This window comes from Lissotriton helveticus, chromosome 3_1, assembly GCF_964261635.1.
Source record: "Lissotriton helveticus chromosome 3_1, aLisHel1.1, whole genome shotgun sequence".
NCBI classification, from domain to species: Eukaryota; Metazoa; Chordata; class Amphibia; order Caudata; family Salamandridae; genus Lissotriton; species Lissotriton helveticus.
The window spans coordinates 164215004-164236633 of NC_136061.1; the positions used below are offsets into that span (position 1 = coordinate 164215004).

The 21630-nt window shown below is 45.1% G+C and overlaps 1 protein-coding gene and 1 long non-coding RNA gene across 2 annotated transcripts in view; one reads left to right on the plus strand and one right to left on the minus strand.

Moving 5' to 3' along the window:
- LOC144824456 (uncharacterized) overlaps window positions 1–7464 on the minus strand; it is a 64099-nt gene extending 56635 nt beyond the window's left edge. The window contains exon 1 of the long non-coding RNA XR_013608957.1: window positions 7406–7464. This is a non-coding gene — a long non-coding RNA (uncharacterized LOC144824456). The remainder of the gene's footprint in view (window positions 1–7405) is intronic.
- A 107-nt stretch (window positions 7465–7571) lies between these two features.
- Window positions 7572–21630, plus strand: part of TMEM248 (transmembrane protein 248) — a 92174-nt gene continuing 78115 nt past the window's right edge. Inside the window, exon 1 of the mRNA XM_078679475.1 lies at window positions 7572–7914. The gene's annotated coding sequence lies outside the window, so the exon portion shown is untranslated. The remainder of the gene's footprint in view (window positions 7915–21630) is intronic.

Sequence of the window (21630 nt, forward strand, 5' to 3'; positions counted from 1 at the left end):
TAAACTGGGGACCATTGTCACTTAATATTGACTTGGGAATACCTTCCATGAGGAAGGTCGCAGAGAGGAACTTGAGTATCGTCTCAGTGTCCATTTCCTCTTGAATGTGCACCTCAGGCCATTTCGAGTATCTGTCCACTAAGGCACAGAGATATTTAGGAGTCCCTTGGTCATCCAGAATAGGTCCTAATATGTCAATAGATAGCTCCTCCCATGGGTTCTTCGGGTTGGTGAATTTCCCTAGGGCTGGCCTCAACAACGTCATTGTCTTATCCGCTCTTTGGCATTGGTCGCACTCTCTCACATGTCTCTCTGTTTGTATGTCCATACCTGGCCACCAATAACCCTGCTTGGCCCTCATCTTGGTTTTCACGATACCCAGGTGACCTTCATGTAGTATCGTCAACAACCGAGGTATTAACACTGCAGGGGGTGCAACTTTGTCTCCTCGGTAAAGGAAGGCTCCTTTATCGTCTAGGGACAATTCTTCTCTCACTTCATAGAATTTCCTGAGAGTTGTCGTAGGTGTCTTTTTTCGGGCCACCCACTAACTATGTGTTCCTTTGCCTCTTGGATGTCCCTTTCCTCTCTGTACGCTTCCACCCACTCTTGATTGCTGATTACTTTCTCCGGGTCTTCCATCAAAGCTACCATCTCTTCGCTCGCTTCCGTCCCCTCTCTTACTTCCTCCATCGCTGCAGCTCTGCTAAGGTAGTCAGCTACTTTATTCTTGCTTCCCTGAATGTACTCCACATCGTATCGGTATTCTAGTAATTTCAGCGTCATCTTGGCTATTCTGGGGGTAGCGCTTGCATGTCCACTGGACGTGAGTACTCTTACAAGTGGTTTGTGGTCCGTCTTCAGTTGAAATCTCGTGCCCCACAGGAACTGGCAACATTTGCCCATGGCCCATACTACTGCCAGCATCTCCTTTTCTATGACACTGAACTTCTTTTCTGTATCTGATAGGGCCCTGGAAGAAAAGCTTAGTGTTTCTGTTGTTCCATTTCTCCTTTCTTGCATAAGGACTGCTCCCAGTCCCTTGTCACTGGCGTCTGTCGTCAACACAGTTTGTCCTTGTGGGTCATACCCTTGCAGGGGTATGACTTGGCTGACATCCTTCTTGATACTCTCAAAATCTTTCTGCGTTTCTTCAGTCCATACGAACGCCGTCTTTTCCCTTGTGAGTTGCCTCATATGATGTGTCTTGGTGGCAAAGTGCTGTACGAATTTGCTGTAGTACTCAGCCATCCCTAGAAAGGATCTGACTTCTTCCTTGCTGGAGGGAGGCGGGGCGTCGCAGATGTCTTTCACATTATCCCTTTTTGGTGTGATACCTTGCTCTCCTATTTCATGTCCAAGGTAGGTGACTGAAGCCATCCCTAGACGGCACTTCTCCCACTCTGCTATTAGGCCTTTTTCTTCCAGAACATTCAGCACATTGGCCAATTTAGTGTCGTGGTCTCTCCGGTCTTTCCCCATCACCAGGATGTCGTCCTGGAAATACTGTACTCCTTCCATGTCCTTGAAGAGACGGTGCATGAGTTTCTGGAAGACGGCCGCTGCCGAAGCAAGTCCAAATGGCATTCTGCAGAATTGATAACACCCAAAGGGTGTTATGAACGATGTTAACTTCCTGCTTTCCGGGTGTAGTGCTATTTGGTGATATGCCTGTCAGATCGATGGTGGAATACCATTTTATTCCCTTGGTCTTGGCCAACATTTCCTCGAAGATAACTTTTCCACCACAATGCACTTGTTCAGTTCTCTCAGGTCCACACACAGCCGGACCTTGCAGTTGAGCTTCATTAACACCACCAGGGGCGCCAGCCACTCTGCGCAATTTATGGGCTCGATTATCCCATTCTTCTCCAGCCCTCGCAACTCCTGTTGCACTGCTTCTCTCACTGCAATGGGGACATTTCGTACTTTGTGCGATACTGGTACAGCATTGGCCTTGAGTTCTATCCTGTGTGTGAACTTCTCCAGCTTCCCGACTTTCCCGCCAAACACCTTGGGGAAGTCTCTCTTCAATTTTTCTAGGTCTGGCCATTGTTCCGGTGCCGTCATCAGCACTTGTATGTCTCCTCCTGGGTCTAGTTTTATGCCCAGATCTCCTTGATCCATCCAGCCTAGGACCGACGGGCCCTTTTCCGCCACATACAGTTTGCACTCTCCACTCCGTCCACTGAATTCAAATTTTAACACTCGGTATCCTACCATAGGGATTCGTTCTCCCGTGTACGAGACCGGTCTTATATCCGGAGGTTCCAATCGTGGACCCAAGTGGGGCTTGAACTTCTCATTCCATACTGCTCTTTGGACGATTGTATAGGGTGATCCTGAGTCTACAACAATGCTTATCTGTACACCTCCTATAAGCATGTCGCACTGCGGTTTATTTGATCTTCGGACATCCACACCCAGAACTTGATCCTCTATACACAGCACCGTTTCTTCTTCCTCTTGCCTTCTCTCCTCTGCATCTTCCGGATCTTGATCCACGTACTTCACCGTGTTGCGGCCTGCTTTCCGATGACACACCTTTTCGTAGTGCCCTGTTATGCCGCAGAACATGCACTTTGCTCGGAACGCAGGGCATTGCTTGTCATAGGCCTCGTGGGCCTGGCTGCCACATCGATAGCACGAGTTTCTGGCTCCTCTGTTTTGCTTCCCTTGCTGCACCGGTTTCCCCAGCCATTTGTTGGGCCCTCTGCTATTTGTCACTGCGCCTTTATTCCTTACCGTGGATTCTTCGTCGTCGACTTTGTTTACCATAGGCCTCACGCCTGGTTCTCTCTTAGCTGCTTCCGCACATCTCTTTGTTAGCTCCGCCTTTTTCACAATCGCAATCACTTCCTTTAGTGTGGAATCTCCGCTCGCCCACAACTTGTCCTGCACTGTTTTGTTCGTGGTGTGCATCACTATCTGGTCCTTAATGAACTCGTCGTGCAGCGCGCCAAATTTGCATGTCGTCGCTAACTTCTTCAATGCCGCCACGTACTCGTCAATTGACTCTCCTATTTCTTGCTTCCGCTGCTGGAAATTATACCGATCTATGGACGTGCATACTGCTGGCCTGTAATGCTCATTAAGTTCCTCTATGGCATGCGCAAAGACGTCGTCGTCTGCAGCTTGTCGGGGCTTGGGTACCAGGTTTTGGAATACCCTAATCCCAGGCCCAGGTTGTGTAGTAATATTCTCTTTTTTCTTCTACTCGTGAATGCCTCTTCATTCTCGTCTTCCAGAGCTTCTATATAATTGAGAATGTACTCTCTCCAGTCTTCCCATTTCATCAGGGGCTCCCCCGGTTTTGGTAGGAATGGGATTGGAGTTGTCATTGAAGACGCTTGTGCGCTCATTTCTTCGCACTTTTTTGTCGCTGTTTCCTGGCTCTTGAATTGGAATTTTGAATTTTTAGTTATTTATAGAGCGCGCATTCACTGAGCAGTTTCTTGGCGCTATTGGATTTCAAGACTGTAGAGGACATCAGGGACTATGGACTGAAAGCTTGCTGGAATAGGAAGGTTTTTAGAGCTTTACGAAACTCCAAGTAGGAAGGGGAGGATCTGAGGGGAAGGGGAAGGGAGTTCCAAAAGGTAGGTGCAAGTACTGAAAATTTCTGACCTCCGGAGCGTTTTTTCTTGAACCGGGGAATGACTAACAGAGATTTGGCCGCGGAACGTAGGTCTCTAGCGGGGCAGTAGTTGATGATGGCGGAATTGATGAGCGCAGAGGCAGTACCTGCCCGGGCTTGGAAAGTAAGACAGCCAAGTTTGAAAAGGGCTCTTTGTTTGATTGGTAGCCAGTGAAGGTTGATGAGGAGGGGGGAAGAGTGGTGATATTTCGGTAGGCCATGCACCAGGCGAGCTGCCTGGTTCTGCACCGTCTGAAGACGTTGGAGTGCATAGGCGGGAACGCCATTGAAAATGATGTTCCCGTAGTCGATCTTTGATAAGACCATGGCCATCACAATCAGCTTGAGTGCTGAGGAAGAGAAAAACTGGGACACTTTCCTGATGATACGTAAGGTGAAAAAGCAAGAAGAAACAATAGTGCTAATGTGAGTGTGAAGTGTCAGATGGTGGTTAAGCATGATTCCAAGGGTCTTAACAGAGTGGGAAGAAGTGGGAGGGGGACCGAGGGAAGAGGGCCAAAAGGAAGGTGACCAGGGATTGCTGCCGCCTCCAGTCAGAATCAGCTCTGTTTTATCCGGGTTGAGTTTGAGATGGTTTGCATTCATCCAAGCCCGGATAAACAGCAGGACAGACTGGAAGCGGGAGGCTCCTAAAGAGGGGTCGGAAAAATTAAAAATGAGTTGGAGGTCGTCAGCATAATTGTAAACTATGACCTCCATTTGTTGAAGTGCAAAAACGAGAGGAAAAATATAAAGATTAAACAAAAGAGGGGAGAGAGAAGAGCCCTGGGGAACCCCGCATTTCACCCTGCTCGGTGGGGCCGAAAATTCGGCAAGGTGTACCGCCTGGGTGCGCCCCTCCAGGAAGGAATCCATCCAGGTAAGAGCCTGGTCCCCTATGCCCGCCGCCCTGACACGGGATAAGAGGATGGAGTGGTCCACCGTGTCAAAGGCGGCGGACAGATCGAGGAGGACCAGGGCCTGGGGGATGTTGGTGTCGAGTCCCTCCCTAAGCTGGTCCATGACTGAAATGACCACCTTCTCAGTGGAGTGACGGGCGCGGAAGCCCGCCTGGCAGGGTGCAAGATAGTTGCTGCTCTCTATAAAGGAGCTAAGTGCCTGGGTGACGTGGGACTCTGCTACTTTACCCAGATAAGGGAGGAGGGAAATGGGGCGGTAGTTAGCAGGGAGAGAAGGATCGGCTCCTGTTTTTTTTAATATGGGAAGAATAGTAGCAGTCTTGAAGGGGGCCGGAACGATGCCGGAGGTAAAACAGTTGTTCAGAAGGACAATGGCAGGAGAGGGGCATGCAGAGAAGAGCTGACAAAGAATACGTGCTGGGCCAATGTCGGCTGGAGAACCCGACTTAACACGCCTGAGTAGCAAAAGCATGGATTCTCTCGTGAGTGGTGGGATAGTGGTAAAAGACCAGTTATTGTCGGGGGGTTGGGTGGGAGAAAAAGTGGGGGGGGATATTGGCTTTGATGAGGGCGATCTTGTCAATAAAGAACTCGTTGAGCGAGTCACATAAAGCCTGGGGGGGGGGGATCTTGGGTGCGGTTCTATCTGAGGATGCCAGTTCGTGAACGGTGGAGAAAATGTCACGGGATTGACATTCGGCTGCTAAGATGCGCCCCGAAAAGTACTCGGTTTTGGCTGTTAGAATGGCGGTTTTATATTCTTTGAGCACAGTGGTAAAATGCTGTCTGTGGACGGGACAGTATGGTCTTCTCCAAGCTCGTTCGGCCTGCCTTAGCTCCAGTTTTTTGGCTTTGAGAGTGGCGCTAAACCATTTATTAGCATTGTGAGTGCGATTGATGGTGGTACGCTTCAGAGGGGCCACGGGATCGCAAGTGTTAGTGAGCCACTGATCTAATGTGGCGGCCTGGGAGCAAGGATCCGAGCACAGAAGGTCTGGGTAGGTGGCGGCTAGCGAGTTGCAGAGAGAAGGGATATCAACTTTGTGCCAATTCCTGGCCCAGATGTTTTTGGGAAGAGGGGGGGATATTGTATGGCTCAAGTCCAAGGAGAAGGTGATCAGAGAATGATCCGACCAGGAGCAGGGCGAGATGGTGGGAATGGACATTGAGATGTTAAGTGACCCGATCTGATCTAGGATGTGACCCCTGGTGTGGGTGGGGCCTTGGACGTGTTGAATAAAATTGAGACTGAGGAGCAGTTGGGTGAAGTCTTTAGAGGCAAGGTCCTCAGCAGGATCAGTGGGCCAATAGTTAAAATCGCCCAAGACGAGGACGGAGGCATGATTAATTGCCAAGGTAGCCAATAGGTTCTGAAAGGCAGAGAGAAAGTTGGGGGATGGCTGGGGAGGTCGATAGGTTAGTATGCACGTGAGTGGGGTCTTGAAAGATGTGGATCGCACTACCAAGCAGTAGGCTGCTGGTAAGGTGGGCGAAGCCAGAGTCTGGAAGTGGAGATCCCTATGAGTGATCATGGCTACACCGCCTCCTATTTTACTCTCGGGTCGGTCGGCGCGAAGCATGGAATAGTGGGCCAGGAGGGAGGCCAAGATGTTTGGCAGAGAGTCGGGTCTGTACCAGGTTTCAGTAAGAAACAAGAGGTCCGGAGCGTTAGACTCCAAAAGATCAAATATTTCGGATTGGTGCTTGACGGCTGATCTCGTATTGAGAAGGATAGCAGAAGTGGAAGGGGGAGGGGGGACTGATGCGATGGGCGTGGGAGAGGCAATGCCGAGTTTTTGGGCGTAGGACAGCGTAGCGGAATTCAACTGTCAGTTTGCTCTTAAGGAGCGCAGTAGTTCAGGGGTATATACATGAGATTGGACAGAGTGTGGTGTCCCGAGTCCCGGTCGGTCGCGGACGGCCTGGCGCGCTAGTCTCCTCCCCCTGCTCTGATTGAAATTGGGGACTCTCTGCGCCTCCTGCTCCTCTTCTCCTTGACTCCGCCAGGGCCCCTGTCCGGTTCGAGGCTAACCCTTTGCCGTGCTTCCCCGGGCTGTATATTCTTGTTCGTGGGGTGGTTGTGGGCGCCTATTTTTCTGTTATTCTGCTTCCTTTCCTTGCCCTGGGTGGTGTTACTAGGGGCTGTTCCTCCCACTGTACCTTGGGGGTTTGGCTGTCCTCGTACGTGGTCGTGCCGGTCTGCACTCTGCTCTGGTGCGTCTCCTGTAGCTTCTGCCACGCTCTCTGTGGTGTTCTTGCTCCCTCTAGTGCTGGGTCTTCTCACTTGACCTTTGTATTCCTTTCTATTTTTTTTCTTCCTTGTTGCAGGTCCCAGCCTCGTCGCCACTGTAATGTTCCTATTCCTGCAAGGACGACAGGACACTGTGGAGTATGCAGGTGTCACTATTTATTATCAACTCTTACACTACACAGAGAGCGCCGAGCTTGCAACCTCTCTGCCCGGGCTCCGGCACTCGAATCGCGCGTTTCTAGCGCGATCCAAGATGGCCGCCACTCACGCTACGCGGTGACGTAGCGTGAGCACTAGAACGCGACTCTACAGTCATTGTAAATTCGTAATATATATATATTTTTTTCTACATTCCTTGCTTGCTGTGTTTGATATTGTGTTCTTACCTTTTATGTTTTTCCCTACTTCCTCTTGCCTGCTGTGTTTGATACTGTGTCGTGCTATTTTAGTACGTTCTATTTTGTAACATTTCTTTCATGTAATGTAACTGGTTCTATTGTACCGCTCTCCGACACCTTCGGATAAATTCCGCGATTTATAAAAATGCATTAAATAAAAATAAATAAAATAAAATAAATAAAATCGAAGGGCACTCACCTTACTCTAACGAATTGGAAAAATCGGAATCATTAAGTCCCATCTTTACTGCGCATATTACCTTGGGATACAAAATGGCACCTTCATTTAAGCTATAAAGACAATAGTATCCCAATCCAAGATGGCCGCTAAATGTTTCTCTAGCTACAGTCTTTCTTCTCTTTCTAGAACGGCACGTCACCCGGAAGTCGAAGTGCAGCAGTATTTTGCAGAGTGTATGTGTTGAGTTGCTTCAGAAGACCGTTGTCTTAAGATTCACGCTCCGTGGCATTTACAGGTCCTTGAAGCCAAAAGGATGTTCTGATTGTGCCGCCAATGAGTCCCTCCGGGGCCCGGCAGTCGGAGGGACTCTGTGTAGACCTGCAGCCGGGCCTGTGGCCCTGGGGCTCGCGCTGAGGCCTGCAGCGTGAGCCTGGGAAACCTTTCATGACAGCAGCGTTAGCCCGAGACCCGGAGTGTAGAGGCAGCAGCGCCAACATCGTGTACAGCACAGGCGTAGCCTGACGCAGGTATGGACAGAGAGCGCTGTCAGTCACCAATACGAACTGTGAGGGCTGAAACAGTCTGGCACATTACGCAGACGTTAGTATTTCGATGCGGCCGAAACAGACATGAACTGTTAATGCCTAACTAGAGCTTTGCAGAGAAATCAACCGAAAGGCAAGCCTTCAATATGAACAGGGTCCTATTCTGCCACGGTATGAACACAGCACCTAGACTGACTTTAATGCACCTTGTTAGCAGCGTTTTTGCTTCACATGTAGATCTGACCGGAAAAAAACGCAGCGATCGCTTGGTCATAGTGTGAATCGTGAAAACCTGGAGTCTGACGTGTTTATAGAAAGGCAGATTCAGGCGCGGACTAAAAGAAGAATCAGAAAAAGATCCGCTAATTTATCCACACTAGAGGCAAAGCTCGTCACAAATATGGCTACTAAAACAGAAACTACACTAGGGGTACCTATAAACATGTAACAGTTAAAGCATAGACACAGAATTGCACCGGTACGACAACGGAGAAGGCCAGCTGAGCCTGTCACAGGTAAACGACGAGAAGATAGAACCCGGTATGGGTATACACTCTGAAGGTGACGCCCAGGGTTTGCACCTTGACAACACATAATAGAGTTTGGCATACTTGTTAGGGGAACCCAATCAGGTGATCTTGTCTAATTATAAATGCAGAGCATAGATCGTTCCGTACTCTGAAAGCACAGGCAGCTCTGTTTATGTTTTTTTAAAAACGAGAACATGGAAATGGCTGGATGCATGCGCGAACACAGTAAGATCGCGATACAAGTGTCAACATAGAGCTCAGACCGAGTTTGGCACAGGTCTGAACCCAGATAGTGTTTGTCCCCAGTAGTGCTGTGCCACATATATATTTCTTCCAGTACATAGAGACTGAGTCAGCTCGCTGGCCACAGAAACTGCGACAGAGGGCAGATTAGCCCATCGAGTTGAGTTGTACGTCTGCCTTTAATGCTTCAAAGATTTCTCAGACGATTTTTTTTCTTTCTAGTAAGTGAAGAAAGATGAAAACATTTTTTGTTACTCTTAACAGAAAGCATATTTTCTATTTGAGCTGATGCTGCTTCTCATGCACAAGCTTTGATTGCGGGGTTCATACAGGGCTGACATTTAAATTCTCTAAATGCAAAATGTCACGGTAGAATTAAACAAGACACTTTTGCCACCTGTACATATGTCCGTTGAAAACATCGTTTAAAGAGGGCTAGTTTGTGGTTGGTTACGGTATAGTGTGAATGTATACTGAAAAACGCGCTGAGTGCAACGTGCAAATGGGTACTGATGTTAAGTAAGTTGTCAGGAAACTGGCAATCTACAAGCATTTCGAGACAAAGTTTCTTTTCTCTGTTGTACTAATAATTTTTTATGTAGTGCTTTCTGCTGGTTTGTTGTATTTCCGTAATGATGTTAATAACAGGTCTGAAATATTCGACGTTGGGGACTTCAGGCTTTAGTATGACCAATGGCTCAGCTGACCACTATGCGATTCAAACCTATAGCAGACAGTGATTTCTTAGTGCGAAATCATAGACCGGACTTAAACTCCCCTAAGTAGTGTTTATTCAAATAGAGTACATTAACATAGGTGGGTGGCAGTCTTTATTCTTAAATTTGTATTTCTCCACGTGTCCTGTGTGTGTTTTTCGAGTTGCCAAGGAAGAAGCAACATGTTTTTGAGCGCTATTTCTGCCCCGCGTATTTTTCTTTATATGCATGTTATACACGCTGCCAGATCTATTGTCCCAGATACTGTAGCAACATGCCTCAGAAAGTGGAGCGCTTGGACATCCATATGCCAAGATTTCTGGCCTTCTTAACTTGTTCTGCTTCACCCTCCTATAAAGGTATTGTTAGAGTTGCTGCAGTCATCTGACCACCTTATGTAATACGGATGAATTAATAGCAGCTTAATGTAATTGGACAGCATTTATGTGTGTGCTCATGTGATACATCCATTGCAGCAAGGTGGAGACATTGGCAATATCATCACTCGTGCCCAAAGCCTCACCTTTGCGCTCTCATTGGCAGTTCAGGTCTTTGTTCTTTTAGCTACATGTGTGTATAGATATATATTTTACTGAAAAAAATCAAGGTTACAGGGACATTATAGTTGGGAATTATCATTTGAAAAACCTTCGAAATTCACTGGAAAAAAAACAAAGGTTACAAGGACATATAATTAAGAATTAGCATTAAAAAACATAGAAGTTCACTGAAAAAACCAAAGGTCACCGGGACAGTATATATAGGAATTTGCATTCAAAACATAGAAATTCACTGAAAAAAACAAAGGTTACAGGGACATTATGGTTAGTTCTTGGGTTTCATTCGTACCAAACTAGAGAAATTCAGCAGTCTAATTAGCTGATCTAACTATAACTTGTGCCCCTGCAATGCACTACTAAGGATTCACATATTACATTACTCATGACATGGTCTGTGATATCGCTGATGACATCTCAAATGTCCTTGGGGTAAACAACACCTCCTGTTACCTCCAGTAAGTACCGTACAGTGGGTTTGCTGAGAGGTGTCCGGAGGCCACACTCCCTTTCTCCACCACTCTGCAAACACGCCTCATGGTGTACTTTTAGTTGAGGGATCAAGTCCCCTTGGCTCTTGAGGATCCTTGGGGGCCAATAACTCATCTGGTTACCTCCAGTAAGACCCACACAGCTGGATTGCAGAGAGGCCGTCAGAGGCCACGCACCCTTTCTCCAACACTCTGCAAACATAGAAGTCCACTATAGTCTTTAAGCCCTCAGGAGTAAAGTGGTAGTGTGCCAGGAGGCGTGTTAGCAGAGTTGTGGAGAAAGGGGGTGTGGCCTCTGACAACCTCTCAGCAACCCCCTGTGTGGGACTTACTGGAGGTAACAGGAGGGCTTGTTGGCCCCCAAGGACCCTCTGGAACCTAGGGGACCTCACCCCCATACAGCAGCGGCCCAGGAGGCATGCTTGTAGAGTAGCGTGGCCTCCACGGAGTTGCCGGGTTTAAAGTCTATTCTTAATTTGGAAAGGGGAGCTGTGTCCATTCCCCGGGGCCAGTTTTATATGAAATGTTGATGGGGGACGCTTAGCCCCCGCCCCCCCCCCCCCCCTACCCGGGCAGATTACGGCCCCGGGCACCCATCCCATGAGGCCCGGCTTTTCATTTTTTAAAAATGTTTATATATATTTTTTAATAAAAGGAAGGGGGGCTGCCTGCCCCCCCCCCTCCCAGGCCAATTTTGTCCGTGGGGACCCCATCCTCCAGGGTTTGGCCCTTTTTGTTTCATTGAAAATTACAGCGAAGGGAACCGAGCGTCGCATGAAAATTTTTACAAAATGTACAAACATAAAATGCTTTTTTTGGCCCTGCAGTTCCAAGTGGGACCCCCACCCCTCCAAGAGGCCTAGGGGGTCAGGGTGTTTCCACCCTGCCCTCTCCATTGATTTTTTTTTCTTCTTTCCCTTAACATGTTTTGTGGGACTTCAACCGAGTCAAAAGATGGCTGCCAGTACTTCTGGTTGAAGTGTTGGCAGTCATCACATTTCAGTAGGGGTTCGGTAGGATTTTGTGCTCCCAGATATCTATTTTTTAAAGTAAATATCTCTGAAACTACTGAACGGATTTACATCAAATCACAAAAGGCACACTTTCTGGACCAACCAACATCTAGCTTTTTGCCAAATTTGGGAAATTTCCGTTCAGCAGTTCGAGCTGTAATAGTGTTCCAAAAAATGAAAAAAAGCCCTAGAGACACAACATGGAGAAGACTCATTTTGGGACCCCCCTTTTTTCTCGGCCCCTGCTTGACAGATCACCCTGAAATTTTCAACTCAGCAACTGACCAAACAACCATTAAAAATGTAATAGGTCTCTCCTTTTATTAAGTTAGTCATTTGCTTTGCTATACAATACCATTAGCAAAACAAATGGCTTTAACTTAATCCAAGGCGAGACCTATTGCATTTTCAATGCTTGTTTATTTCATACATGCACTGTATACAGTAAGCCATTTCACTGCAAACAGCACAAGGAAAACTCTGAGAGCTTTCAAAATACTAGCACAATAATGTAAAGGGAAAGGGAAACCAAACAGGCAAAACGATACAGTGAGTAGCGCTGTCTGAGCAGACGATTCACCTTCTCTGGATGGCAGAAAGGATGCATGGCCTCCAACACAGTTGTATAGAGACAGACAGACAGACTTTTCCTTTAGGGAGGGCTGCAACCGCACTGCATTTCATCTGCTAAGAGACAGTAAGGGGTGGTGCTGCCATATTAAGTAGGTTGTAGGCAGCTGCCAACACATGACTCTACAAAAAGGCCTTGTAGAAAGGTGGCAACTAAACTCAAAAAAGTATATTTTAGCTAGTCAAACCAAAAAATGTTGTCACTCCTTTATTCTCTACCCTCACGGCAAAATTGGTCACAGATACAAATATTTACAGATTATATACACTATTTAAACACTTTAAAGACAACGCTGCCTCTATTTACATTTTTACCATAAACAATTATTTCTAGCTAATTCAATAAATTCATGAGGTTGGCACATTTAATGGAAGAAGTTTTTGCAAGGCACATGAATCATACATCAAGCTCATTCACCCTTTATTTCATTCTCTTTTTGATCGCGGTAATCAACTCCAAAAATTGAGACGGTTAGAATCAAAATTAATTATCCGATTCAAAACCAAGATACCGAATGGATTAAACGGAGACGAAGAAATGCATGTACACCTTTGATTAGAGCACAATGAAACTTGTAAATAACTTAATATGAATTGGAGTCAGTAAAGAAATAAACTATACAGGGGAAAAGAAAGGAAAAAAGAGAAAAAAACTTGTAAATAGAGACAATTGAACTCATAACTGATATACAAATGAAATATGTACCTTCCACAAATCTCGCTTAAATGTTCCAGCATAAATGTCAGGCGATCAAAAAGAGAATGAAATAATGAGTGAATGAGCTTGATTTATGATTATATTGTTAAAGCAAATCCCCCTTCTGGGGGGATCAGCAGATAGCTGGTGCTGGCGGCGAGGCAGAGACCAGCCCCGCAAAAATTTGTCAGAGCAAGGTTTCACAAATACGCCGCACTCGTGATCAAGGAGTGAAACAACTTGAAACGCATTGGGCACCCGTTGAAAATAAACGTCTTTCGAGCGAAAAAAACGACTCACATACACACACATACACATACACACGCACACACATACACATACACATACACCCCCCCCCCCCACACACACACACACACCCAGGAGACGGACCACTGGATCAGGTTCTTTATTGAGCAATTCAGCTGGTAAAAGTGCACAACGCGTTTCGGGCTAAGCAAACCCTTGCTCACATGCAATTACTGTTTGTAACTTTTTTTGTTTATACTGCTAGGTGGCCCGCCTATCCCAGCCCTCTACTTAGGTCATGTGACCATAAACATAAACAACATGTTAAACATTGTAGTTCTTACTGTGCAAATACGCAAGGTTGACAGTATAAATAGCTGTTCAAAAGAAAATAAATATTTGCAATTTCCAACTATTACCGGATGAATCCGTAAACATGTAGGGTAAAATAACTAATTCCTACATAATATATCTTGCGAGCACCACATGCTAAAAGGAGCTAGAGTAGGAGGGTACACTTCAATGTGATCTTGACAGTGCAAAACAGTTCATGTCTAAAGTGCACAAAAAGCTAACTAACATGTGCAAATGTTGAAGAGTAAAGTGCTAAAGGGAATGATAAAACAACCTGTATAAATATAATGAATCCATGCTTTCTAAACAAATTAGGATAAAACCCCATTTTGTCAGATAATAAAGCATGATAAAAACATTTCATATTAATTAGAGTTTATCATAAAAATTGATTAAAAAAACACCCTGTGAATAAAAAAGTGCTAAAAGAGATCTTATTAGAAAAAACAGGATATTCAATATATTTACACAAAAGGGCTGAGGATCTGAAAATTTACAACTCCTGGCTAACAGGGAACCTGACTAGCCAGGGGGAAGAAACTGATCGAAACACAGAGAGCCATTATATATAATTTAAACCACCCAGGCAACCGGGAACCTGACTACCTGGGGTCACAGAACTCATATCAACAGAATGATGGAATAGGCCAACAAGAATGATGAGTCATTTTATAAAAAAGTGTGCAGATCCTCGGTATTATTCAGCCCGTTGGGCCATTTACTATCGAACTCGAGGATCATGCTAGACTCTAGTTGCCTTAGTTTGAGCTCTCTGTTACCACCTCTGCGAAGTTTGGGCTCTGCTCCCACTACGTCATAGTACGATAAACAGTTGACATCCTTATTGTGTTTAATTTCAAAGTGGCGCGCCACTGGATAGGAAGGGTCGCTGTGCAGAATAGCACGTAAATGTTGTAAGATCCTGACGTGCACCTGTTGTTTAGTGCTCCCAATATAATTGAGGCCACAGGTGCACATCAGGACGTATACAGCGAACTCCGTTTTGCAGGTATGATTACCCACAATCGGAATTTCTTCCAGACTGAAAGGGGTACAGTAGTGGGTTTTATTAACACCAAACGTGCAGGCTCTGCAACTAGAGCATTTGCGAAACCCTGCTGCTGGTTGCAGACAATTTTTTTTTGTTTTAGTTCTGGACTAATTTGATCCAGAATTGCTCCCATGTTGCGTGCTCTACGAAAGGTCACCATAGGTTTGGGTGGTAAGATGGCTCCTAAGACATTGTCCGTGAGGACAATAGGCCAATTCTTGTTGATCATTTTTCTGATGGTATTTTCCTGATCATTAAAAGCCGTGATGAATCTGGGACATGCATTAGACCTTACATCAACTGTCTGATTCTGTTCTTCGATATCATTGTTACTAGACTCAACAGGGAAGAGACTCGCTCGGGTTCTAGTACTAGCTTTAGCCAAAGCTTGATCAAACGTAGCGTTCGAATACCCTCGATCTTTGAGCCGGTCTCGTAATTCCCTCACACATCTTTCAAAGTCATCTGCAGAGCTACATATTCTTTTTAGCCGTAAGATTTTTCCAAAGGGAATACTATTGATGGTGTGCTTGGGGTGGAGACTAGAGGCATGCAGAGTGGTGTTGCCTGCGGTAGGCTTTCTAAAAAGTGTGGTTTGTAATTTATTGGAATCATCTATATACACTTTAACATCTAAAAACTCTACCTGTTTTGCACTAATATGTGATGTATATTTCAAATTCAGGGAGTTGTTATTGATTTCCTCAATAAAGGAGACCGCTACTTCCTCATCCCCTTGCCACACAATAAAAATATCATCAATATACCGCAAGTATTTGATTATTTTTTCATTCACCCAGACCTTGTGCGTAGTGTTGAGAACCTGCTCCTCCCACCTGCCCACGTGCAAGCACGCGTAGCTGGGGGAGAAGCAGGCCCCCATCGCAACACCCCTCAATTTTCTCCACACTTCTTTACCAAATGCAAAGTAGTTATTGTTAAGACACCAGTCCATTAAACTTAATACAACTTTGTTGTGTTCATAGTATTCCACAGTTCTCAGACTTAAAAAATGACTAGTAGCGTTGAGGCCAATTTCATGGGCTATACTGGTGTATAAGGACTCCACGTCCAACTGCTTCTATTTTTTCAGGAAATCACTGGTGTCCCAGACTGGGCAAATTCTTCACATGTTCTTGTAAGAAGAAATCTATATATTGTCCGACTTTCTCTCCCACACTGTTGATAGCGGAAATTATTGGTCTTCCAGGTATGGGAGTGATGCCTTTATGGATTTTCGGTATTAGGTAAAAAACTGGTAAGACTGGGAACTCATTGTGCATGAATTTGAACTAGTCTCCTGAAATGAGGCCCTCCCTACGCCATTTTGACAGGAGTTTATAGAGTTTCATTGGCCTTTGAATATTCCTTATGGTTGGATTTTGTATAACACTTGATATCACGGACTTGTCGGTAGGCCTCTGTAGTATAGACCGCTTTAGGCCATATCCTAATATTTCCGCCTTTATCCGCAGTTTTTACCACAATATTGGTGTTAGTACTGAGTTTCTTCATTAGTGCAAAGTAGTTGGCCTGTTGTTGGTTGAACGCTCGTCTTTTACAATAGATTGTTTTCTTATATAGCGCTTTAATTTCTCTAGTGATACAGTCATGGAATGTATCCAGAGCATCTTTGGCCATTAACGGGACAAAATTGGACTTGCCTTTGAATGGAGTGACGCCAGCTCCTTTCTGTGCCATGTTTATTTTACTCAATCTCCTTTGGGTACTTAAGTCCACATTGGGACCCATCGGCTGAGAGTCAGTTGCCTGATTTAAGTTGTGCATATCAAGCAGAGTTGGGACATCTGCTGCTAAAACTGAAGGTTCAGCACTAGTCGTGTTCAAAGTAGGTGTATTGGAATTGGTCTTCATTTGTTGTAAAGCGAAGAATTTTTTGAGTTTTTTTTGTTTTCGTATAAAACAAAAAACGTCAACTCTCGTTGAAGCATATTTAAATGGATGTGCAGGACAAAAGTTGAGGCCGAGAGAAAGTAATTGTTGTTCCGCTTTAGTTAGAGTAATATCGGAAAAGTTTATGACAGAATTATTTTTTACTTCTTCTTCCTCTGCCATGTTTGTTTTTTCTTTTTCTGTGCATTTTTGTTTTTGTCTCCTTCGTCTCTCTCGTCTTTTTTTGTTTCTTCGTTTGTTGCTGCATTCCTTTGTCGTGGTCGTAATGTTCGAAGTCTTTCCGCGACTAAAAAATCTAATTCTTCCTCTAGATTTAAAATTGTTCCAGGTTGATAATTTCTTAGTGAACCACTACTAGAGGCCCTCGATAAGGTGTTAGAGTCCACACTGGATGTATCATCGTCTTTACTACCACTTTCCCCTACAGCGGCATCCGCTACGTGAGTTTGCTGTTTGTTCCCTTTTTCACTATACTGTTGGCGTTTGATGTCGTTATATTTACATGCAAATGTAAAAATTTGTCCATTTGCATAATCAGCTTGATAACGGGCAAATTTACTCACTTTCCTGACTTTGATTTTGTCCTCGTGTTTTTTAAGTCTATCCATCATTAACTATTTTAGTTTTTTAATGTTCTCAGTTTCAGCAATTTTGTCAATCTCCTCCTGAATTGTTTCAATAGTTTTCAAAATCTCTGCTCGGTCAATAGCTGCATGTTTTATTAGTATATGCACTAGGTTCATCGATGCAGATAAATTACTTTGACCCCATTCTTTTAGCAATTGAGAACTCGGGTTTTCAAAGCTCGGAGCGAGCATGATTCGTAAACCTCTGGGAACCCGCCCGGCAGCAGCATATTTCGTTAAGGAATAATGCTCCCACCACTTGGTGATTTCAAGGCGCCTTTGTTTTTCGAGGTCTTTGTACAGCGTTTTAATATTTGTCTCCTCCCGTATTGCTGTATTTGTGGGGGCTTTTTTGATGACATTTCCCGAAGCAGAGATTTGCTCAAACAGTTCCTCAGCTTCCACTTCTCTTACACGGAACGCTTCCGCAGACATGCCTTTCCCCAGCTGAACCTTTTATTAATTGGTGTTCTTAAAACGACCCGCACTTAGATTTTCCTTGCGGCATTTGTGTAATGTTGATCCCACACTCGGTGATACCTCCCCACCTTTGCACTGCCAATCTAAGACTCACCACGCCGGTTTAGCATCAAACGAAAAGCGAAGTCCTCCGACCCGCTGCCAGTTGGTGCTTTTGTCGTACGTTGTTGGAATCTATCCGGCTGCAAAAGGCGGTGTCTGCTAAAGTTCCTCACAGGATCCAAAAACAAAGTAGCTTGAGAGCGGACGCCACATCAGGGGAGGGGGTCTGTAACCGGAAGCAAGCTCACTTCCGTAGTTACATACACGAAAACTCCTCCACGCCACTCCCAATCCCCACTCGGACCGGCGAAGCGATAACCAGGAGTCGGACCACTGGATCAGGTTACAGGTTCTTTATTGAGCAATTCAGCTGGTAAAAGTGCACAACGCGTTTCGGGCTAAGCAAGCCCTTGCTCACATGCAATTACTGTTTGTAACTTTCTTGTTTTTTTTACTGCTAGGTGGCCCGCCTATGCCAGCCCTCTACTTAGGTCATGTGACCATAAACATAAACAACATGTTAAACATTGTAGTTCTTACTGTGCAAATACGCAAGGTTGACAGTATAAATAGCTGTTCAAAAGAAAATAAATATTTGCAATTTCCAACAAAAATTTGTCAGAGCAAGGTTTCACAAATACACCGCACTCGTGATCACTTGATCAAGGAGTGAAGCAACTCCGAAACGCATTGGGCACCCGTTGAAAATAAACGTCTTTCAGAAATACGAGGCCAGGCACCAGTGAGTTTCTTTTCTCCTGGACTGGAGTTCGAGCGAAAATAAACAAATATATCTATATATATATATATATCTATATCTATATCCAAAAAAAAGGTCGCCTCTTGAAAAGAAACAACGAGAGACTCAGCGGGCAGTTAACAGGTAGGTTTATTCAGGATAATGTTGGCATGACGCGTTTCGGAATGTCTCCTTCATCAGATGCCTTGAAACCCCCAAACTGACGCCGAATGCAGTCCCTCATTTATATGCATAGTGCATCCTCCTCATTGGTGGTAATCGCAGGACTGCAAGTTCCAGCATCCTTCATGACGGATGATGGAAATGCTGCCAGAATCCAGAAAAGTTTCATGTGGGGCTGAATTGCCGTCCTTTACTACCCAACGCCTTCTGCAGCCTCCATGGTGGGCGCATCCGGGAAACGCCTTGACAGTGCTCCGTGTCTCCCCGTGCAGTCACGGTCCCAATTAGGCCGGAAATTCGCCCTCCCTTTATATATATACACACACTTATACTTATATAAATGCATATATATGTGTGTGTATATATATATTTCTATAAATGCATATGTGTATATATATATAATGCATATGTGTGTGCGTGTGTATATGTATGTATGTGTGTGTGTATATATATATATATATATCTCTATCTTTGCTCCAGCATTGCACCGAGTCCTTGCACTCACGGGCGGGTGCTCCTTAGCGGATGGTGCCCTCCGCAATATTATTGCTCCCAGATTCCTGCGGTACTCCCCGCAAAGAAGACAAGCACTCAGGGTGGCGAGCTCAAAGATTTATTTTAGAGCTCACAGTGTCCAGACGCGTTTCGGCATTCGCCTTTGTCGATGGTAACATGGCGGTGCCGAAACGGTCGTTTTTTATGTTTACTTTTCCATAGAAATTGTTAACGGACAACAAGTTAATTCATCATCGCCATCTTGGAACATGCAAGTCATCACAGTTCATTCAACACATAACCACATAAATAAGTGAATGCATTGGCATACAATTTGCATTTTGTGTAATATTTGGTCTCTTAATATATATCATATTTTTCTTCAAACCAAAATCACAATCATAATCTCGCCCACAGATGGGCACTCCGGAAGTGTTCGCTTCCGCTGTCTACATGATACCGCCCTGAATGGGCATATGCCATGTGAACCTTTGTCCAATCCTGTCCCTCGGCGGTCACACAATGTCCGTAATCAATAGTCTATATCACAACCATCCTATCTGAATTCATTATTCACATTTCCTTTCCACAGCTCCCTAGTCACCCAGATGTACAGCCAATTCCTCATGTGTGTTAAGACCTCCCGGGGTCTTGGTTTTGGAGGTCGATTATGTACCTTGATTCCAACCTCCTAAGGGTCATAAGCCTGTCCCCACCCCTGGGGTTGATGGGTACATGATCTAAACAGAAATAAGTCAACAGGTCCCTGTCTCCTTTATGTAGATTCTTAAAGTGTCGTGCCACAGGGTACGTCATATCGCCGTTCGCTATCGCCCTGGCATGTTCTAACACTCTAATCTTCGCTTGATGGATGGTACTTCCTAAGTACTTCAACCCACACGGGCACTGCAAGCAGTACACCGTATAGGGAGTAGTACAAGTTAGGAATTTGCTTATTGTTTTCGGTTTTTCTATCCCTGGTATCTTGTAGGTAGCAACTTTCTTGCTTCTTTTACAGGCTTTGCATTTATTACAGGGATGAAAACCTTTCACATCCTTAGCGAAACCCTTCTGTTCCTTCTTCTTATAACTACACGTGAGGCTGTCTCTGAGTGATCTGGCTTTTCGGAACGTCAGGAGGGGTCTCCTTGGAATCTCCATTCCAATGATAGGGTCCATCTGCAACAGGCCCCAATGTTTCCTGAATATCTGCCTGAGTCTTGTAGCATCCTTTGAGTATGTGGTGATCATTCTAAAGCCCACATTCTTTTCTGCTTTTTCTTTTCTTCCCTGAGCTCGGGGTTCTAACAGTTCTTCCTGCCGGCACCCACCCAGGCTTATCAACAGCATTCCCTATGGGGAGCTTCTCCGTATAAAGAGGAACAACACAAGGGAGGTAGACTTCCAGAAAGATGCGGGGGAATGCATAAAAAGATTCCGAAATCGGGGATATAACACACAGACGTTGTGGAAAGCTAAGAACAGAGTAGATCATCAGAAAAGGGAAGAACTGTTAGAACCCCGAGCTCAGGGAAGAAAAGAAAAAGCAGAAAAGTATGGCACACCTGAAGTCATCTTGATTGGAATAAAGTGGTAACACTTAATACATTTAATTTGAAAAGGAACAAAATGAGGGGTTTCATTTTGCCATAGAAATTTTATATACATATATATACATATATATATATATAGATATATATATTACCTACTGGCGGTCGCCAGTAGGTATATATAGTTAGGATTTTTTTCCTATGGGATTTTTCAAAATTCTATGTTGAATAACTTTGGAGTTGATGGACGGAATTGGCTGAAATATTCCTGAAAATGGCACATTTAATCTCCGGTCCTTCCCTGAAAGTTTGGGGGGGATTCGTCAAGCGGGGGCCGAGAAAAAAGGGGGTCCCAAAACGTGTTTTCCCCATGCAATTTTCCATAGGGCGGTTGGACTCACTTTTAGCCCGAACGGCTGAATGGATTTACACCAAACTTGGCAAAATTGTAGGGACTGTTAGCCCGATGTGCCTTTGCTAGGTCTCAAGATATGCGGTCCAGTGGATTTTGAGAAATTAAGGTTAAAAAAAAAAATATATCTATAGCAGCCTACCCGTGAGCTTACCGGTGCGCTTATGGTACGCGTACGGTAAGCGTACCTCAAGCGCACGAGCTGCATGCTGATTGGCTGCCAATGTCTGTCAACACTCCAAAACAGAAACTGTTGACAGCCATCTTGTGCCTCGGTAGACTGAGGCACAGGAAAGCAGAAAAACAAACGTGTAGAACTCAAAAAGGGGGCTGGGTAGAAGCACCCTGACCCCCTAGACCTGCTCAGGGGGTCCCACAAGGACCCCGAAGGCAAAAATATATATATTTTTTTTTTAAGTCACTGGGTACGCATACCGTACGCGCACGGTACGCGTACCCCGATTTTTACAAAAAAAATACTTTTTTTTTGCCTTTGGGGTCTTTGTGGGACCCCCTGAGCAGGCCTAGGGGTCAGGGTGATTCTACTCTGGCCCCTTTGCGAGTTTCACACCTTTGTTTCACTGCTTTCTTGTGCCTTGGTTCTAACAAGGCACAAGATGGCTGCCAACACTTCCTGGTTTTGAGTGTTGACAGTGTCAGCCAATCAGCATGCCTTCCCGAGAAAGCTGCATGGTAATTGGCTGTCAACACTTCTAACCAGGAGGTGTT